General features: G+C 50.8%; 1 long non-coding RNA gene across 1 annotated transcript; it reads left to right on the top strand.

Annotated features, from left to right (window-relative positions):
- Positions 1–5204: 5204 nt before the first annotated feature.
- On the top strand, positions 5205–13844 carry LOC135315921 (uncharacterized). Its single transcript, XR_010375414.1, has 3 exons — positions 5205–5626; positions 10856–11011; positions 13470–13844. It is a non-coding gene; the product is annotated as an uncharacterized LOC135315921 (long non-coding RNA).
- The last annotated feature ends 4614 nt before the right edge of the window (positions 13845–18458 follow it).

The raw sequence follows: 18458 nt of genomic DNA, 5'->3' as shown, positions 1-18458 counted from the left end.
AAAAACAAACAAACAAAAAACCACCAGGTTGGGAACCTTCCAGACTCTACATCTACTTTTTCCTTCCACCTTTCAGCACGCGGGGCCGAGACGGGGAGCAGCGCCCTGGGGCCCTGCGCGGGCTCCGCGCTGGCAGAGCTGCCGCCAGCCGGGTGTACGTCCGGACCAGCACGGTGGCGGTGGCAGCGCTTCGTTACGGTGTCATCGTTCTGCTACCTCACGGCCGGCTTTGCAGATGCGGTTCTCAGGGTCTCCCTTTGAAATAAAATTAGGCTGATGCTTGCTTTGAGGTTGGGGAGGGGGGTGGGGGGGTGGGAAGCTGATGTAGCCTGACCCAGTGCAGCACCGATGTCCTGCTGTCCTGCCTGGCAGTGGCTGACAGCAACTGCCTGGAGGAGGGAGCAAGAACGGGCAGGCCCGTAGGGCACCCTGCAGCCTGCTACGCCTTGAGGCATGAAGAGTCAGCTTCTTCATCATGGAAACAATGGGATTGACGGGAAATGGTGCAGCTGTCTGCATCCCAGCAGGAATGACAAGCAGGAAAAGAGAGAGCTCGCTCGTTTGCAAAGGTGGCTGGAATATCTCTAGATATGGTAAATACTGAGAATGAGATAAAGCTTTACATTTCTTCCACCACTTAGGTTTGTTGTGCCACTGCACAGGCGCTCCTGGCAGATGCTGCTGCCACGCACAGCTCCGCCCTGCTCGCTTGGGGTGTTTGGCTTCTGCTCCCAGGATGGCAGAGAGATGTTTGCAGGGCTGAGAAGCACGTGGATCAGGTGTGAAGAGTTTCAGTCTTCCAGGCCAGACCTGGCAGTGGTTTGGGGTGGGTAATTGTACTGGAAAATGGTGTTAAAGGCTGATGGGGGAGGCTGAATGCAGGAAAGAAAAGATGCTGAGGACTTTTTTGACTCTTAATTGATGTGCTCAACAAGAGAACAGCAGGATGTGTGTGTGGGTAGGGAAAATTGAATTCTTGTCAAAATTGCCCAAAAGGTAATGAAAATCCCTGAGATAAGAGAGAGGTGAATTGTGCGGCATCCACAAAACCATTAGAGTCCGGTTGACTCATTTGCAAATAAACACTGTGTGGGTGCTCACTAGCAAAAAAAAGCTCTTCTGCCCTCTGCAGATGTGCCTGTATCTCATTCACCCGGGGAGGAAGGAGGCTGCAGCCAGGGGTCCCCGGGCCCAGCCAGGCCTCGGAGGTGTGGGGGGAGCGGGATCAGCCCCCAGCAGCGGCGTTGCAAACTCAGAGCACCAGACGCCAGGTACCCATCCTTGCCTTGCTGCAGGGGCTGGGGTATTCCACATGTGGGAAGAGAAAATGGGAAAGGACATTTCAAGAGGGTGAGGTGGCACCGGGAACATCCCCGGCAATGTCCGACTGCCAGCACCGTCGCTATAAAGCACCAGGACAGAGTAAGGACTTGAGGCAAAAGGGGTAAGGAAACAGTTTTGCTGCCTTTTGGGTGACGACGTGGTGTCAAATCGACCTGCCATCAGCTCGACACAGCAAGGCTTGACCGGCTTTTGCAAGCGTTTTTAAGACTCGTATCTCAGCCAAATCTCTGAACTTATCAGGGTGCTTGGAAGGTCATTTCACCGTAGCGACCCGCATCTGCAGTAAAGCCCAAAATGTCAACTTTGGGCCAATGCCATGGCTGAACCTCTGCAGTGAGCTGTGAACGGGTAGGTGGGCGTGTAGCGTGTGCTCAGGTGCAAGGCGAGGTAGAGCTTGTACCACGCTCCCTGCAGGGCTGGTCTTCTGGGGAAAAGTCATGGATCTTCTGACTCTTCCAGTATGGGCTCTGCTACCATCCCAGTTTGCAAGAAGCTCAGGCCTCTAATGGTGAAAAGCTATTTGGCATCGGGAAGGCGAAATGCCTGCGGCTGGCCCGTTCTTGTGAGAAGGAGTAGCTGGGACTTGCAGATTTGGGGCGTAGTAGTGTAGTCCTGAGAGGAGGGCACTGAGTTTCACCATGGGTATGGTCCAACTAGCTGCACGCCCTGGTGCTGTGGTACTGCTCGGAGCTCCCGGACGGGGCTGGAAAGGGCCAGTGGCAAATCTGGGCAAATTCCTGGCAGACAGAGCAAAACCCTGTGGGTTGAAGCTGCCGGCACTGGCTGTAATCACGGGGCGTTGCTCCTTAATGGAAGAACGTGTCGGTGCTGGACAAAGAGCAAATCCCCAGGGAAACCTCCAAGGTGATGCTGGCATCGCAGCAGCCTGTGATGGAGAGATGCTCTGGGGTCATCTCTGTGGCTCCAGCATTGCAGCAGGGGAGCTGCAAAGCCCAGGGCTGCCTCCTCTCTGGGACCAGCTCCTCCTGCAAGCAGAGGCACATAAAACCCCCCTTGCTGAATCTACCCAGTCAAAGACTTTGATTCACCTTCACCTAAAAGGATGGATGAGGGCTAAGAAAGGAATACTCTCACCATCCCTCCCAGCAAACACCTTCCATCCAGGGCAAGCACCAAGAGCCAAGATTGGGGTGGGTTTTTTCCACTCGGCGCACCCGTGCTCCTCGTGAGAAGCTGAATGTTGGCACTGCCCGGCTCTCCTGCGCCTCGGAGCAGGCGCCCACCCGCCCTCTAAGCCCCCGTCTCCGAACCCTCTGACTGCCCGACATTGCTGCGTCTGTAGCAGAACCCAAATAAAGTAGTGCTACAAAACCAGCTTAGCGGGTGGCTGGAATAGGAGCCCCATCCAAGGCTGGTAGCAAAGCTACATAAGCCAGTAGGTCATAGCTCTAACTAAGCCTTTTATAGGCCATAAACCCACATTTCCTGGATTTTATAGCTTCGGTTAAAAATATAAAAAAATACTGTGTGTTTGGAATAAGCCAGTTGATTGTCTTTTAACACCAGTGGAGCGCTGGGAAAAGCTCCTCATCCCATGGGCAGGAGGGTGCGCTCTGCGGGAAGCCCGGGGATGCTCCTGGAGGAGAGCTGGACACGCGCTGCCACGTATGACAGGCTGTAATTGAGGGACTTGGCCAGCACCACATCTCTGTGTGGGGACATGATGTTGTGCCCTCCCTTTAAATAGCGTCAGGATCTGGCATCTTTATTTCTGTGGGTTTTATGGCTGTGGAGGGTGCAAGAACCTACTGGCTTTTAATAGCTTGGAGTTATTTAGAGATTTTATTTGCCCGACGGCACTGCACTTTCTGGGATGCTTTAGGAAGTGTAGTAATTAAATGTTTTTTTATCAAATGTAGCCACTTGGGGAATGCTAAATGCTTTCTATTGGTAACAGCCATTCAGAGACTGTCCTCGTCCATTTGGGGCTGTGACAAGTGCTGGAGATGAACAAAATGCTGAGAGCTGAGCTGGTGGCCTGAAGACGGACACCCGGACTGTGCTGTGCATCGAGCCTCCCAGAGCAGGCTTCAGATTCAATATACCTGCTAGACGAGTGGCTCTGAAACTGTAATCTGAGTATGTTTGGTTTCTGTGGGGTGCTTGGGGTGTCAGGGACGCTCCTCGTGAAAATGATGCCTGGGCTCGAGAGCCTCAATTGTGCAAACTTCTAAGCATGCACGTAAAGTCACAGCGCGTGACTTCAGTGGGGCCATTCTTGTCCCCACGGGAAGCATCCACTTCGCTTCGTGTGGATTTAACAATGCAGAAAGGCTTAAATCGAAGGCATCAGAAGGGAGGACATAAATAACATTTGCAAAAAAAAATACCGTGAGTTCCTGTATTACCTCACAGGAAGGACAAGGGCAGCAACAACGACTAGACTTCAGGAACTTTGGCAAAAAAGGGAAAATGTTGTCTGTCTTTCCTCCTCCTCAATGCAACGACTTATTCACAAGCCGATGCTTTCTCGTTTCCCAACAGAAGAACATTGGATTTGCTCCTTCTCACTGCACGTGAGCCTGCTGGGCTGAGCCGCTGCTCTGTCCCGGAGCGAGGGGGCACTACCCGCACGATGCACCTCTCGGCAAATGCCGAGGTCGTCCACAAGGTTTCTAAGCCATTTTTCTCCCGGCTCTGCTTCTGCCTTGTTATAATCCTGGTTTGCCATCTTCTCCGCTCGACTGGCACCTGCACAAAGCACGAGGCATCTGCTGCTCCGTGTTCGCCTGTTCAATGGACCGATCGGCCCCTCTAATGTTTGGCTCTTTTTCATGTCCTCTCTTCCCCACTTTGAGGGATCGGCATGAAGCAAACGAGCATTTCTCAGCTTGTTGGTTCTTTTCTTCCTCTGGTTGCTCCCCCCACAAATCAGGTCCTGGCTTGCTCTGCCTGGGTGCCTCAGCTGGGCTTTATTTGGGTCACTTCACCATAGTACCAGAAGACCCATTAAAAGCAGCGGTACCTGGCTGAAAGGCCTACAGGTCTTCGCTGGAGGAGAATTAAGCTGAAAGAGGGACCTATGGAGTCTCCGGAGGGACCCCTGTTGTGCCTGAGGCAGTTCGCTTTTTTTCACCAGTGACTTAGGAGTAGATTTAAATGTCACAGACAAGGTGTTCCTCCATCTGGGGCTTTTCAGGAGGTCACGCAAAGCAAGCCAGGGCAGTGTTACCCTTTTCACAGTCAGTGTATATGGAAACAAGTTTTATTCCCTTCTTATTAGCAATAACTTGTGGAGACTGTTACCATATCTCCCTTGGTCTTCTGCAGCCTACAAATGTCTTTCTCTCTCCTCGCGGCCCATGTTTTCTGATCATTTCCCTCTCGCTCTGGACTTTGCCTTGGTTGTTCAGCCTGAGCAGGGCACACCTTCCCTGCGACAGTCCCCACCAGGTTTCCTCAACCGTGCAGCAGAGTGGACCCTGCTGAGCCTGCGCTCCTCCTTTGCTCCCTTGAGGATCTCCTGCCCACCTGACTGTTCCTTGGCTGTTATTTTTGCTGAGAGGTTTTATTCTGCATTTGTGCTAACTTTCAGCTCATGCTGCACTTTGAGTCATTTTAATATTGTTACTATCTCAAACCTACTCCTTGTCACATATTTGGAGAGTAGGCAGGAGACATCCAAGAATCTGAAACCAAAAATAGGGAGAATGAGAGACAATAAAATTATGACTTTCAAGCTCTTCTGACTCAAGCCAGTCTAGCTCTGCAGCCACAGCAGGTCTCCAGGGCACGCAGCGGGACGCAGCCTTGGCAGGACGCACCCTTGGCTGCGGCCAGGCAGCCACCGTCGGTCCCCTCTTCCCAGTCCCAGTGCGGTGCTCGTGCTGGTCAGGACCGCACTGGCTGTGCCACGAAATCTCAAGTTCTCCTAAATCTCAGCCCCAGATGGCTGCAACGCCCTTCAGTCTCCTTAGAGGTCCTATATACGCTCTGCAGAAGCAGCACTGGGGCCTGGGGGCAGGCAGAAGGAGCTGCGAGCGCGAGATGCATACTTACTGATTAGAAAGTGTTGAGTTGTTCACACCCAGGATAAATCTGCTGCGTATCCGTCCCCCCGCACCCTGCGTAGCTACAGCTGCTCGAGCCCAGCTGTCGGCCCCCTTCCCTTTGGGTGCACGGTTCACCCCTGCGGCCAGCCCTTCTCTCAAGGCATCAGGCTACATCTGGTCTCCGCCATGTAACGTTACCCCGAGGAACGTATGGGATACGTGCATCTGCTGGGGCAGGCGTGAACCCCCCGGGGCCAGCCACACAAGAGGTAAGATTGGTTCTGCACGGGATTTAAAGCAGACATGGAGGGGAGATGCAAGCTGGGGCACCGGCATCTGGCTGGGTACCCAAGAGAGCTGAAATGTGCTTTTGCAAAGGCGTCAGTGCTCGCCTCTCCCGCTGGCCTCAGCGGTCACGGGTAGTTTTGGTACGGCTGGATCTCGGGCTGTTTCCAGCCAGCTCAGCTTCGGCCGTGCCGCGCAGGGGCTGTTCCCAGCACACGGCTTCATCGGACTTCTTCATGAGTAATAGGGAACACCCGCACCCACCACGTCCTTTATGGTTTGTAGCTCTTCTAACTTTGCTTAGGATCACGATCCATTAAGTCATGTATTTGTTTTTAAAATCCTTACCTATTTTGTTCTGGTTTTAACTACCATCCATTCTTAGAGCTGAGCTAGTTTTAAATATCCTCCCAGTTTGAGCTTTCCCAGTCCCAGAAAAGAAAATGGATTAGCTGAGGGCTGTTGTTGTGGTGTTAAATTTCTCCTCCTCTATCACAATGTCGTAATGTTTGAGTTAAATGTTTCCAGGGAATAGCAGCTCAGTTAGGTAGTTCTGCTTCCAGAGGAATTAAAGAAAAAACTTTCCACTTGATTTCATGCACAATATTGTATATTTACAGAAAATAAATATCAGGCATAAATTGACTTGAAAGGGGCCTTTTCACTGACTGTGATATTTTGGTCTGCCAGATCCACCCCTGTGATTATTACAACATGTCGCCGGGTACGGGCGCTTGTCTGAACCCTGGACTTGCAGGGCTTTGGGGTGAGCACAGCAGCGGGGCCAAGAGCTGAACCCTCCCTCTGCGACAGCGTTATCACACTTCCTTCTCACAAGCTCCTCCTGCACATCCCTTGGTGCAGCCTGTTGGTATAAAACCCCTTTTTCCCTGGTGAAACGGGGCACCCCAAGGAACAGGCCATCCCTCCCGGCCAGGGGGATGTTGCCGTGCTCTGCAAAACATGGTTGGGAGGGCTGGAGCTGGAGCCTGGGCATGGCCCGAGGGGTTCCTTCAGCAGGGACAGGACACGTGCAGGCCTCTTGCCTTGGTTGTTTCAGTCACTTGAGTAGGGTTTGGACAAAAGCTTTGATTGCAGCCACGCCAAACAGCCCACACTGGTCCCAGCGAGGGGCAGAGAAACCTCCATGGACGGAGCTGCTCCCTGACATGGGGCAGTCGAGAAAGCGCCAATCACGTTGTCTCCAGACGTGAAGATGACCCAGAGCTCTGGCTTCTCCTTTCCAACCCACCACGAGGGAAACGCCCGTGCACCTGTACCTCATGGAGGCTCCCTGCAAGCACCACCTGCAGCTCATCCCTGCACCCATCTCCCCGCAGCCCTGAGAGCTACCGGGAATACGGCAGTGGGATTGTGCCCAAAAGGGTGACGGTGCCCCTGGCTGGCACCTGCCCGCTCCTCCCTGGCCTTTACTCACCCTGCTCGTCCCCTGGAAAACCCCTCATCTCCATGGCAGGGGGAGAAAAGGGCACGGTGGTCCCCAACACGGGGTGGAGGGGATGATCACCCCGCCAGTGCCTGCCATCAGCCGGCCAGGGGACTGTCCACACATCTTCCATTTTCGGCGGTGGCAGGCTGGGAGCCCAGGATGAGCCGTCTTGGCTGTTAAACCTATGTGAGTTTCTTATTGCCCAAGAGGCACTTACTTGATGCCCAGAGACACTCAAGCAGTTAATTATGACCTATAGCTCTGACAGATCATATCACCACTATTTTTAGGTCTCTCACTTGTGGTGCAAGCCCTCTATCTGTCTCTTTTCGGCCTTTTATTTTCAGTTTCTTATTGCCATTTCCTAAACTTGCCTCAGGCACCAGGTGGGCAGCAGCTGGGGAAGTATTTTTGTCTCCGTGCGGCACAGCGAGACGGCTCCGAGGGCGCGGGGGGACGGGTACAGCTCTGCTCAGCCAGCAGCTGAAGCCCAGCTGGGGTTGCAGACGGCGTGCGGCAGCTGAGCCCAGAATCAGAGCCTCGTCCCAGGGCAGCACCCGTGCTCCTCCGGCTGCCCCGGCACGGCTTTGCCACAGCCACCGCGGGCACGGCCACGGCCACGGCCTCTCCTGCTGGAAACAGAGACTGTGGTGGGTCCATCTTGGCCATTTCCAAATGTGGCTGAGGATACAGAAATGGGGTGTTGTGTTGGTTTTGGGGTGTTGTTTTGGGTTTTGCAGAGCTGAGGCGCAAGCTTGGCGAGCGCCGGGGTGGTCTCGGCAGGGGAAGGCGCATTGCTGCAGCGGCGTGGTCCTCCCAGCACGAACGCGCGGGATCGTGCAGAGATGAGGGAGCAGGGGGTGACAGGGGTGCAAGTCTAGAGGAGCTCTGACCCCCTCCCCCATCCCTCCCAGCTCCGGGGAGTCCGGGGCTGCGTCACCCCTCCCTTGGCACTGGGGGCCCTGGCAGGGACCCAGCAAGCTGGCCGGGACGGGAGGAGGAAACCTGGCCCCGAGGGCGAGAGCGGGAAAGGAATACCCCATCACTCCTGGCTGCTGACGGGGTACGGAAACAGCCAGTGCCCGGTTCCTAGAGGGGGGGCACACAGCATGGCCATACAGATAGCAAAACCCTCCCCTGGAGCGAGCGTCCCTCTGTGCTAGCTGGAGGGCGACCTGGGCAGCCTCTGGCTTCGTCCCAGAGGTGCCGCTTCTCCTCTCTGGTCCCCACCGTCTCCAGGCTTCCCAGCATCACTCCATCTCCCCCACACAATCCCTGCCCTCTCTGCAGGCCAGGAGTTCATCTGAAGGCCGTCAGAGGGATTTAAGGCTTTGGCAGAGGAATGAAAAATTTCTGCTAAACCAGCCCTGCTGCTCCATGCAAACTGTTGGTCTGTAAATATCTGCCCCTGACTGGCAGGCTCAGGTACCCTGCAACGTTTTACAGAATAACAAGGCATTTCTTGTAAAACAGCAATATAGAAATGCCATTTTCAGAGGTTATTGGCGGATGTCGGCGTTGTAGGCACGCAGCTGATCCTGATTTAGTGCGCGCAGCTCCTGCGAGCGCATTGCCCACGTACAGTTGTATTACTGCCCGTGCACCACCAAGTTACCCAGCAGACATCCAGAAGCAACTGCACAAATTAACTATGCAGATTTGGTGTACAAACCCATAACCACACTTGTCTGACTGTAATAAATCAAGGAGGCAGCCCTGAAGCAAAACAAAGGGAAGTCACAGCTTAAGTGTGTATATAGGCAATCAGGATGTGCACAGGTGACGGGCGCCAGAAAGTGAGTCCCGTGACAGCCCTCCGAAAGCCTTTGCAGGATGCGTTCCTGGAGAGGATGCTTCCCGGCATCGGAGAGCGAAGCCCATCTGCTCTGCGGCAAGGCAGGGCTGCCCGCTGCCCCCGCCGCAGTCCGTACCGCTCAGCCACACGCAGTGACTTTCCCTCCACTAATTAAGGTGCGGGAAATACGTTCAAGGTAGTGCAAGACATCTGGTTACCTCGAAATGAATTTTCCAAACTTAATTATATTTCTCCCCCTGCAACATATGCTCAGGCGAAGATGAGGACGGGACCAATGATAGATGAAACAAGCAGATGCAACAACAACAGGGGTGGGATGGGGCGGGTGGGGGAAGCAGAATCTCAAATCTTGCTGGTATTTGTGGAGTGTATAACTGACAGGAACATTTTAGGGCTATGAATACAAGCTGACGTATGCATGTATGTGCAAGCAGTAATCCTGCTAGGACAGAACATGCTGATCACCTTCAGGAGAGGGAATTTTAGGCAGTCTTTTCCAAATGAAATCCTTTCATGTCAGCTTCTAGCATTTGTTGTTGCCATGCATTTTCCTTTTTTATTGTCCCCGCTTTTTATGGCTTTTTGTATCAACCTTGGTGCTAAGATTGGCTTTATTTAGTGCACTTTTTATGATCTAGCTCCCCTGCTGCTGGCTGCTGGCTGCTGTTGCAGCCGCTCCAGGCAGGGGGGAGACCAAGCCCAGGGTTTCTTTGTGAGTTGTTACCAGCTGGATGCTCCTATCGGTCTTCATGGACAGAGACTCAAGTATTTAGTAGCAAATAGCGGATGGCTGCAATCCTGGTATGAACATCAGAAAGGACCATGAGAGCCTCCTTGATTGACAGGCAGATCACAGAAAATGTAATAGCATGGTATTTCTGCTAATTCGTTGGAAAGCGCGGGCTGGTGCTGTATAGCACTTACTGACACGTACACGTCCCTGCCTGCCGATAGCGAGTGGAAGTGGAGGGCTCTGAGCACACAGAGTCCCTGTGTGAGAGATTTACATCAAAGCAGACGGTGTGGGAGGGCCAGATGCACAGACAAGTGATGGGGCCAAAACTTAAACCTCCTGCAAGCTTCTTTTTCTCCACTAGCCCTTATGTGAACAGGGCGATTAATCCTTTGGGCTGCTAAGTGTGATTTAATGCGTGTGTTGTGTCTTCCCACCCATTAATTTGGGTGGCAATGGCAAGGTCCTTCTATCTGTATTCAGTCAGTCCCAGGAGGTTCCCCAGACCCCTCGGGCAGGGCACTCTCTGAGGACTGCCAGTAAGAACGTCCCCGATCTCTGAATATTCAAACTAGGTAAGAAGACCAGGTTCAAACCGGCAGGGGAGATAACCTGGAGCTGTGCTGCAGAGAGCACTGACTCGGTGCTGCTCTTCTAGATCGGCAACACAGCTTCAACCTTTGCTCATGGGCTGGGGAAAAAAAAAAAAAGGAAGTGAAAAGCATTCAGTAAGGGTTATGTTCATGATGGACCTCGCCTGAGCTGTGGCTGGAAGCAACAGCAAGGTTCTCCTGGCTTGGTCCCCCCTCCTCTCACCCCACAGACTTTTTCCATTGCACGAAACGTTCGTAAAACCTTCCAGACTCGGGCTGGTCTCCAACACGTTGAGAGAGACACAAAGCCCACCTGACCTCGCGCTACTGAAGAGGATGTGAAAATAAAGCAAGTTGGCTATTTTTGATCAATGAGTAAAATCAAAACGCACGCGTCCTGAAAGGAAGCAGGTCCTGCTTGCACGGTCCTGTCACCCAGGACGAGAGGGTGACTAAGGGGACCCGCTGCAGCACCCATCTCCAGAGAAACAGCAACCGAACCCTCTAACAGCCGGCAGCGTGGTGTGTACGTGGGGCCCCTCGGGCTTCGCTAGGCACAGGGCATTTGGATAAGGATATTGCTTTTATTGCCTTTTTCATGTGTTACCTCTTTTCTTTTAGGATATGGCTAAAACTGACCATGGAGTAAAATTCTTGAGTGCTGAGGAAGAGCCCGGACTCACCGATCCTCCAGCCTGATGAGCCTAATGATCATCCTGGTCCTAAGAAAGACAGCAGCAACTTTCAAAACTGAAGATGATGTTTTGGCAAAGGGAGGTAAAACCAATACCAGCAGGAACTGGCTGGCTTATATTTTGCTTTTTAAGTGGGTTATGACTGATCTGTCCCATAAGGATCCCCACTGCTCTAAGCCCCAGCAGCCACCAGGTATTTAGCTGAGAGGTGCTTTGGCAGACAGCGGTTCAGCAGAGCATTCAGGCGCATGCCCATTGGAATGGCATCCAAAAACACGGCTCAGAAACTTGCTTTGATTTGGGAAACACCCCAGCTCAGCAAGGACGTTTTACTGGAAAAGAGACTTTAAATGCTGAAGAGTGGGATGGAGTTTTCTGCAATGTAATTTTATCTGTGCTAAGGCTTGCAGTCCTTTTTTTTTTTTTTTTTTTTAGATAATCTGCCTCCTGGCATTGTGTGACTGAAAGAAAGTCTTGGGTTTGGGGTTTTCTCTTTTATAGTTTCTCACCATTCCTGTAATGAAAACAGTCCTCAAACATTAACGTCAAAAGGTCAATGGCGGGGAACAGGTTGCACTTCAGTAGCCTTCAGGCTTCAGGCTTCAAAAAGTACTGGGGATTTATAACTCACAATATCTGAACGGTCAGGACAGGGTTGACGGAGAAAAGAAACCCAGTTGCCCTTTTCCTTCAGCTGCAAAGGCCAGTTCGTATTTGTATCTGTGCAGTGAAATGAGGGATCAGGGAGAGGATTTGGTTTGCGATGGAGGTTGGCCGCTGTGTCACTGGGGTAGCGTCCAGCCGATGCGCCAGGTGATCCCCTCCCCTGCAAAGCGCCTTTCCCTGCCCTTTTACAGACAGCAGTGAAGCCTGTCGGGGCTTGCTGGTGGGTCAGCTGTGATTCCTTGGATCAAATAGCACGATACGCACCGTCCACATGTCTCCTGCCTCCCTCCCGTGCCCCGAGCAGCTGTGCTGTATGTCACCTAAACCAGGGACCGAAGCCCTCAGGGCTGGATTACAGCCCAGGAAACACTTGCAGCTTTCAGAAAAGCCTGGGATGGGTGCTAGCTGCCTCTGGGGGTGGCAGCTACCCGCGAGCCCAGGGTGCCAAGCCTGGCGGTGCAGCTCAGTGCCTGAAATATCACTGCTCAGGTGCAGTTTTCTTTACAACAGCAGGTCTTACTTTGTATATTTATTTACTGTTAGTAACAACAATGCATTTTTACCCAAACGCTTCTGTTGTACTGCTTTAAAACTAGCTTTGCCGCTCAGACCATGGGCTTTTGTGAAGATAAGCTGGAAGCAGACCAGGCCCTGCCACTGACACCGGGAGGAGTTCAGATCTGGGTTTACTCAGCTTTGCTCGCCTCTCTTTATCAGCAGCCAAACCAAAACCTTGGATCCAGCTCCCCATGAATGGTGGTAAACTTTGGATCTAAGCTCCTGTAATAAGTGGTTGTTTGCCCTGGCTGGCGGCTTAAGACTGTAGAAAAAGATATTTCTGGGTATTATTTCTAAATGGAGAATGACAGTTGAAAGGAGAACCTTGTTCAGCCAACTCATGTGTCCAACTCTTTGGCTTTCCAGGGGAAACAAGTAACTAGACTGGGACAATGGACGAGATAAATAATATTTAACTGGTAGTGTAATGAACCTCGAGCAGTCTGCCTCTGTGGGTAACCTGCAAATTATCTCCATTGCCGTTCTGTGAGTTTTTAAAAGAGGCTGCAAGTTATTCGCCAAATCCCCTGAAACACAATTGGAATCCAGCAACAAATTGCCAGTGGTCTCATTTGAAAATCCCAGCCATATCCCTACAGGGAGGTAGAGCTCCAGGTTAAATACACCATAAAAAGGCTCGGGTTTCTTTGTGTGGGATGGCAGCGAAGAGGGAGGACGATTTTGTTGTGCGTCACTAACAGACCATCAAGCCCATGAAGCCATGAGGTTTTGTTACCGGTTCCTGGATAGCTGGGAGGTTAATTTGGCCACGAAAGCAGAGGTGGATTTTGAAACAAGCTCCGTGCTGCCTGTCTGCTGCTCCGGGGACTGTTAACAGCAGGGTGAGATGGGTGGAAAAAAGAAGGTAACATAAGACCTGGCAAAGGCTCCTCGTGGTCCCTGGGAGGCAAACTGGGGATGCTGACACTGTGGGGACCCAAGCGCGTGCCCAAAGCCCCAAACTACCTTCGAACCAGCCGTCGCAGCCAGCAGCCACGGTGCGGCTGGGCGGCTTAGCCAGCCCCGGCTCCCCAGCGCTCGGGCAGGTTTTGGGGCCTGTGCTAAGCTCTGCCTTGCTGTGACCTGCCAGCAGCACCAGCCTCACCGGCGGAGCCCTCTGGGCAACGGGTGCTGCCTGCGTTGCAAAAGACTCAGCCTCATTCCTGGGGTTTAAACAAAAACCACACTGAAGAGCTAACAGCTCTTCCAAAACTACTTTCGAGTTAGCTGTCGGAGGATTTGGCTTAGGTAAAGGTTATGAAGAAATTGTCCTCAACTTGGTCTCTGTGCAACCTTCTCTCTGCTTGAAATTTTAGGAGGAGAGGAAAAGGAGGGAGAGATCTGGAGCCGCCCTGCCATCTTACTGCCTTAATTTGGATATAAAATATCAGGCTTCTGGCTGTACATGTTCTGTAAGTGCAGCCAGCGGTGCAGCAGAGGAGTAAAGCAGGAATCGCTCTTCTCCGGGCAGCAAACATCTCTGCACGTTTGCCTTTATGTCTGTCCAGCCTCCAGGCAGCAGAAAGGAGAAGATGCTCGATCCCTCCCGCTCCAGGCGGTGCGTGCACACCCAGGCGTGCCAAACCAGAAACCGGGCTACGGCAAAGGATATGCAGAAGGCACACGACCCTGCATATATCTTTGTTTTCCAGATTTCCTCTTCATCCTGTCTTCATTAAAAACCAAATGGCATTTTATGTCTCCTAAGCCCTCGCTCAGTTCTCTAGCAACCCTTCCGAGCGCTAATTAGATGATCGTCACAATTTCTTTATGAAGTGGGTAAGCGACCCAATCCCCGTTTTTAAAGCAGATAAACTATCAAAGCAAAACACCGCTCGCTCGCACAGCTGTCCCCGCTGCCAAGAGCGCGCGAGGTTGAGCCCGGCCATCCGACCAGCCGCCGCACGGCACTCGGATCCGGGCTGGCACGGCCGCCCGTCTGAAAAGGCGGCGCACGCCTAACTCACACATCTGCTCCTCTAATTTACACCTCGGTAGATAAGGCCGGGGGGGATCAGCAGGGATGCGTTTTAATAATTTCCTTACAGGTGTTTTCAGAGGAAAGCTGGAAGGGAGGGGCTGATTGATGGCCTCCCATTAATTGACATCCCAATCCCCGCCCCAGCCCTGAAGCCCTCGGTGGGGGCGATGCTGTCGAGGAGCAGCAGCCGCGCTGGCCGGCTCGCCCCAGCTGCCAAGCACAGCCGGCACCAGCGCCTTCGGCTAAGCTAAGGTGGGCTGAGAGGAGGAGGGGTAGGCGGTGAAGTTATCGCCGCGGAGTCAGGGGACGTTTCCACGACTCGTAAAGGTACCTGCAAGTTGTAAAGGATTGACTGAAACATGTTTGCAAACATTTGCTATTTGTCAACAAACTGAGATTGCTCCCCCATTCAGAGGGAAAAAAGAAGGGCCGCAAAAGTAGTAGAAGCCATAGCCAAAAGCTTAGTAGACCTACAAATAGGATTTCCTAGATTTAAGCTCTGTCAGTGGGGCCTCCTTCCCTGTATGAGGAATAACACACTTTCCACCTGCTACGTCAGGTTCAGATATTGCGTGTCGAGGGTTTTTTGAAGATTATGTTTGTGCCATACAGTAGAGTTTTACCAGCTAGCCCTGGACTTCCAGGAAGAGAGGCATTTCCTAAGGCACCGTGTAGGGCTCGGTACAGTCCAGTAAATAAGCTGATGACTCCCTTGGCTCTGCTCCTTGGGGCATTTCTTAAAGTGCAGTCTTGGAGCACAGTGTTCTTAAATCAAAGCATAAAAATAACCAAACCAGTATCAGGTGAATTGTAGGAGCTGGCAGAATGGAGGTAATAAACAAAGTTAAAACAGCCTGATAACAATATCCTGTTACCGGAGGAGAATAAGCAATAGTCTGTAAAGGTGAAATAGAAAAACTTTCTTGTGACAAGGCATTGATTTTCCCAAAAAGGAAAGGGAGAACAAACTGCAGCCGTAATGCAGCATGTGTGAGCACCAAGTGGGCATAACGATGACAACATTGAATAAGTATCTCATCTCCAAAAGCTCGGGCTGCGTGACCTTTAGCAGCGTTCAGGATTGTGTGTCTGTTTAGGATGTCATTAAACAAGACAGGCTTCCTCCAACTGAACAGTGCGTAGAAGTAATTGGAGCGGTTTTGAAGAGCTAGATTCCAGACTAGCTAGTTAACGAACTTGGAAAAGCTACATGTCAGTAAGAAACCCAACACAAAAAATTAGTTTTGGATAGTAGCTCTTTGCTCCGTGTTCAAGTGAGTAGCCTGGTTTCCATGACATGCCTAGTACAGGTCCCAGCGGTCCCAGTGCTTGGTGTGCTACAGAACCGAGGGTGGGATGTGAATGTCTTTAAGGTAAATTTAGATCATCTGGAATAGTCCTTAGGCTCCTGGTAGCTGAGCTCATGGTGAGCGGATGGCTATGTGATCACTGAGAGCTTTGCACATCCCTGCAGGAGGGAGGGAAGGCTTGCAGGGAGCCAATGGCGCTCAGCCCAAGGTTTAGTACTCCAAAGCTAAGGGTGGTGCTATACGCGTGTCTCTCATGGCCAGGTAGGTTCCGAGTGGCATTTGAAAACTGCTCTACAGAGTAGAATAAAGAGAGTGAAAAACTGTAAGGTAGCTCAAAGACTGACTTTAATTACCCACTAATTTTCTAGCTGTGATCCATGAAATACTTGTTGCTGATCCCCAGACAGATGGCTAGTCACATAGGACGGGCTTCTCCTCTTTATTTCCATCTGCTATATTTCATTAAGACAGCTAAAAATAAAAATATCCCTAATGTTATTTTTCCATGTAAGTTACTGCTACAGTGATTTGATGCAACTGTGAATAGAAGAGTTTCCAAGCGACAAGATTTTCTTAATTAATTTGTGATCCTTGGCATGAAAAGTGACTGCGAACCCCTACACTAGACTCATGAGCGCTGCACTTACTTCTAAGTGCTATTTATCTAGAAGAGTCAGTTCAAAACAATTTTTTCTGGTATAAGGGAGAAAAGAGACTGCTGTCTCTTCTGAGCAGTAGTTACCATTTTTAGGTTCTAACCAGTTGTAGATGGCGCCTACGAAATGGAGATAAAATCACGGAGATCCTTCAGGCACAAAGTCTTCTTTCCCTTTATGTAGTAGGAATATTTCCAGAAAGAACTTTTCTGTGCAGCCTCTTTTTGGCCAGCCCAGAGCCCAGAAGCCCCCCTGGGGGGAGTGGGTCATTTTTGGGAGGGTATTTGGTTCTGCCTTTCACAGATTTTTTGGCTCTAATGTGTCTCTGTGTGTGTTGAATCTGGGTTCTTGCACACACAGCTCTACCAATTTCAGCGTTTAGCTCCCGATGTACTAAGATGTTCTCCAGGGAAGCTACGGTCCTCTAGCCAGATTGCAATTCCCTTATTTTCCAAAAGGGACAAAAGCCTGAACCATGTAAGTGTTGATAATCTTTTCTAGTCCTTCCATGCCCTTCCCACAAATTATTTCAGAGGGACAGAAACCCTCCCTTATTTCATGATGAAGAAGTTTTAGTGTGGTTTAGAACAAGGATCTGAGGGGTGGCCCAAACGCCCTGAAGTAAGTGCAGAAGCAGGGAGCAGGCAGCCCAGCAGAAGCAGCTGGGTGTGATGAGGAGCTCCAGGGACTTAGCTGACACTTGGTCTCTAGAACTTAAGATGAAATCTGGGACTGATATCTTAGACTTGGGCTATTTTTATTCTTGACTACAGAAGCCATTGCCACAGACCTCCTGAATGGCGATCACAGATGCTCACAAGAGATAAACACTATTACTTTTACCCTACTTTTAAATGTCTAAAGCAAGCATGCTATTTTAGACAATACAACTCAAAGTGCCACTAGAACTATGTCTTAGTGGCTGCCTACAACACAGGCGAGAACCTTTGTTCTCACCCCTCCTCTATTAGTTGCTTCTGCTTAGAAAAGCAAGCAATTTCCTCACCCTCCTGGCAACATTCCCATGAGGAAATTCCTCCTCCCAAGCCGCAGCCACAGAGCCAGTCATACAATCCCGCCTTCTCTCGGATCACGCCGCTTTCCTATTTGCTCAGGCTCTTGCTGCTCACCCCACCCCATCACCCCAGAAGAACCTTTGGCTCCATTCTTGTGCCCATTCTTCCTCTTCCAAGAGCAGTTATTTGAGTTCCACCCTAAGATCACACTGACTTAGGCCCCAGTTTAGCAAAGAATTTTATCACATGCTTAAGAGTAGTGGACTCAGACCTCCGATCTGTTTTTAGCTTATCAGAAGCGTGGGTGGGTGAAGCCGTCGTCCTCTTACGCACTCCTGGCTCCCACGGAGGCTGGCCGTTGATGAGCAAAGAGTGTATGTGCATAAAATTGAGCAGAAACTCAGATAAGGAGGTCTGCTGAACTGGACTCCATCCAGCATGGTGGCATGTCTTTTAAGACCTAATTATCTTCACACAGCACTGCAGAGGTGTCAGCTCCACGGCTGTGACACACCGCAGGTTATTGGGTGCTCCAACTCACCACTGCTGCATAGCAATTAAACTTTGGGTAGTCTGCGCCTTGCTCAAACTTCGCCTCAGATATTAGCAATCCTGAATAAGGACTTCAGGATTAATTCTTAAACTTAGGAGCAGAGAATGTGGCTAAGGTTGGCAAAAAGCAATGATTGCCTCCAGTCCAGAAAAAAAAATAATCCTGTAATACTAGAGTCTATTTCATTCTGCTTAAACCACAGTGAAGTTGGACACGGTAGCACCTCATTTTCCTGTAGGGCCTCATCAGATCAGTACAAGGCTTAAGGACAACAGCTAAAGCAACAGAAAGACACCACGGATTTCGCTTAGCCACTTATAACCTTTACCTTCAAAGTCTGGCATATTTAATTCAGATCATATAAAAATTCCAGTGGTGAAGGGTGGAGAAAGCTGAATGTTGAATGAAGACTTTTGTTTTCCTGAACAGAGCTGAAATGAAGAAGAAGCTGGGTCGTGATGATCAGATTTCTCCCATAGGTCAGAAGTTCAATGTATCATCGGGTTTCATGTCATGGGGCTGTTCTCTTCCTAATTGCAACCAGCCAGGACTCCGCACGTCAGTGAGATTTTACTCCAGGCTCCTTCCATAAGATATATGTTGTAGTCAAAGTAGTAACTAAATAACTTTAAATGTATTTTTAAGAGTGAATTATTACCTTTCAATTGTACAACACAGCGGAAAATGAGATTAGATGCTGGCTTGCGTTCATATAAAATATAAAAACCAATATCGTCCCTACAGCAAGTTTATTTTGCACAAATTTAATACAAGCATTAAGCTATGAAC

The sequence above is a fragment of the Phalacrocorax carbo genome, chromosome 16 (genome assembly GCF_963921805.1).
Source record: "Phalacrocorax carbo chromosome 16, bPhaCar2.1, whole genome shotgun sequence".
NCBI lineage: Eukaryota > Metazoa > Chordata > Aves > Suliformes > Phalacrocoracidae > Phalacrocorax > Phalacrocorax carbo.
This window is presented reverse-complemented; position numbering and strand designations above follow the sequence as displayed.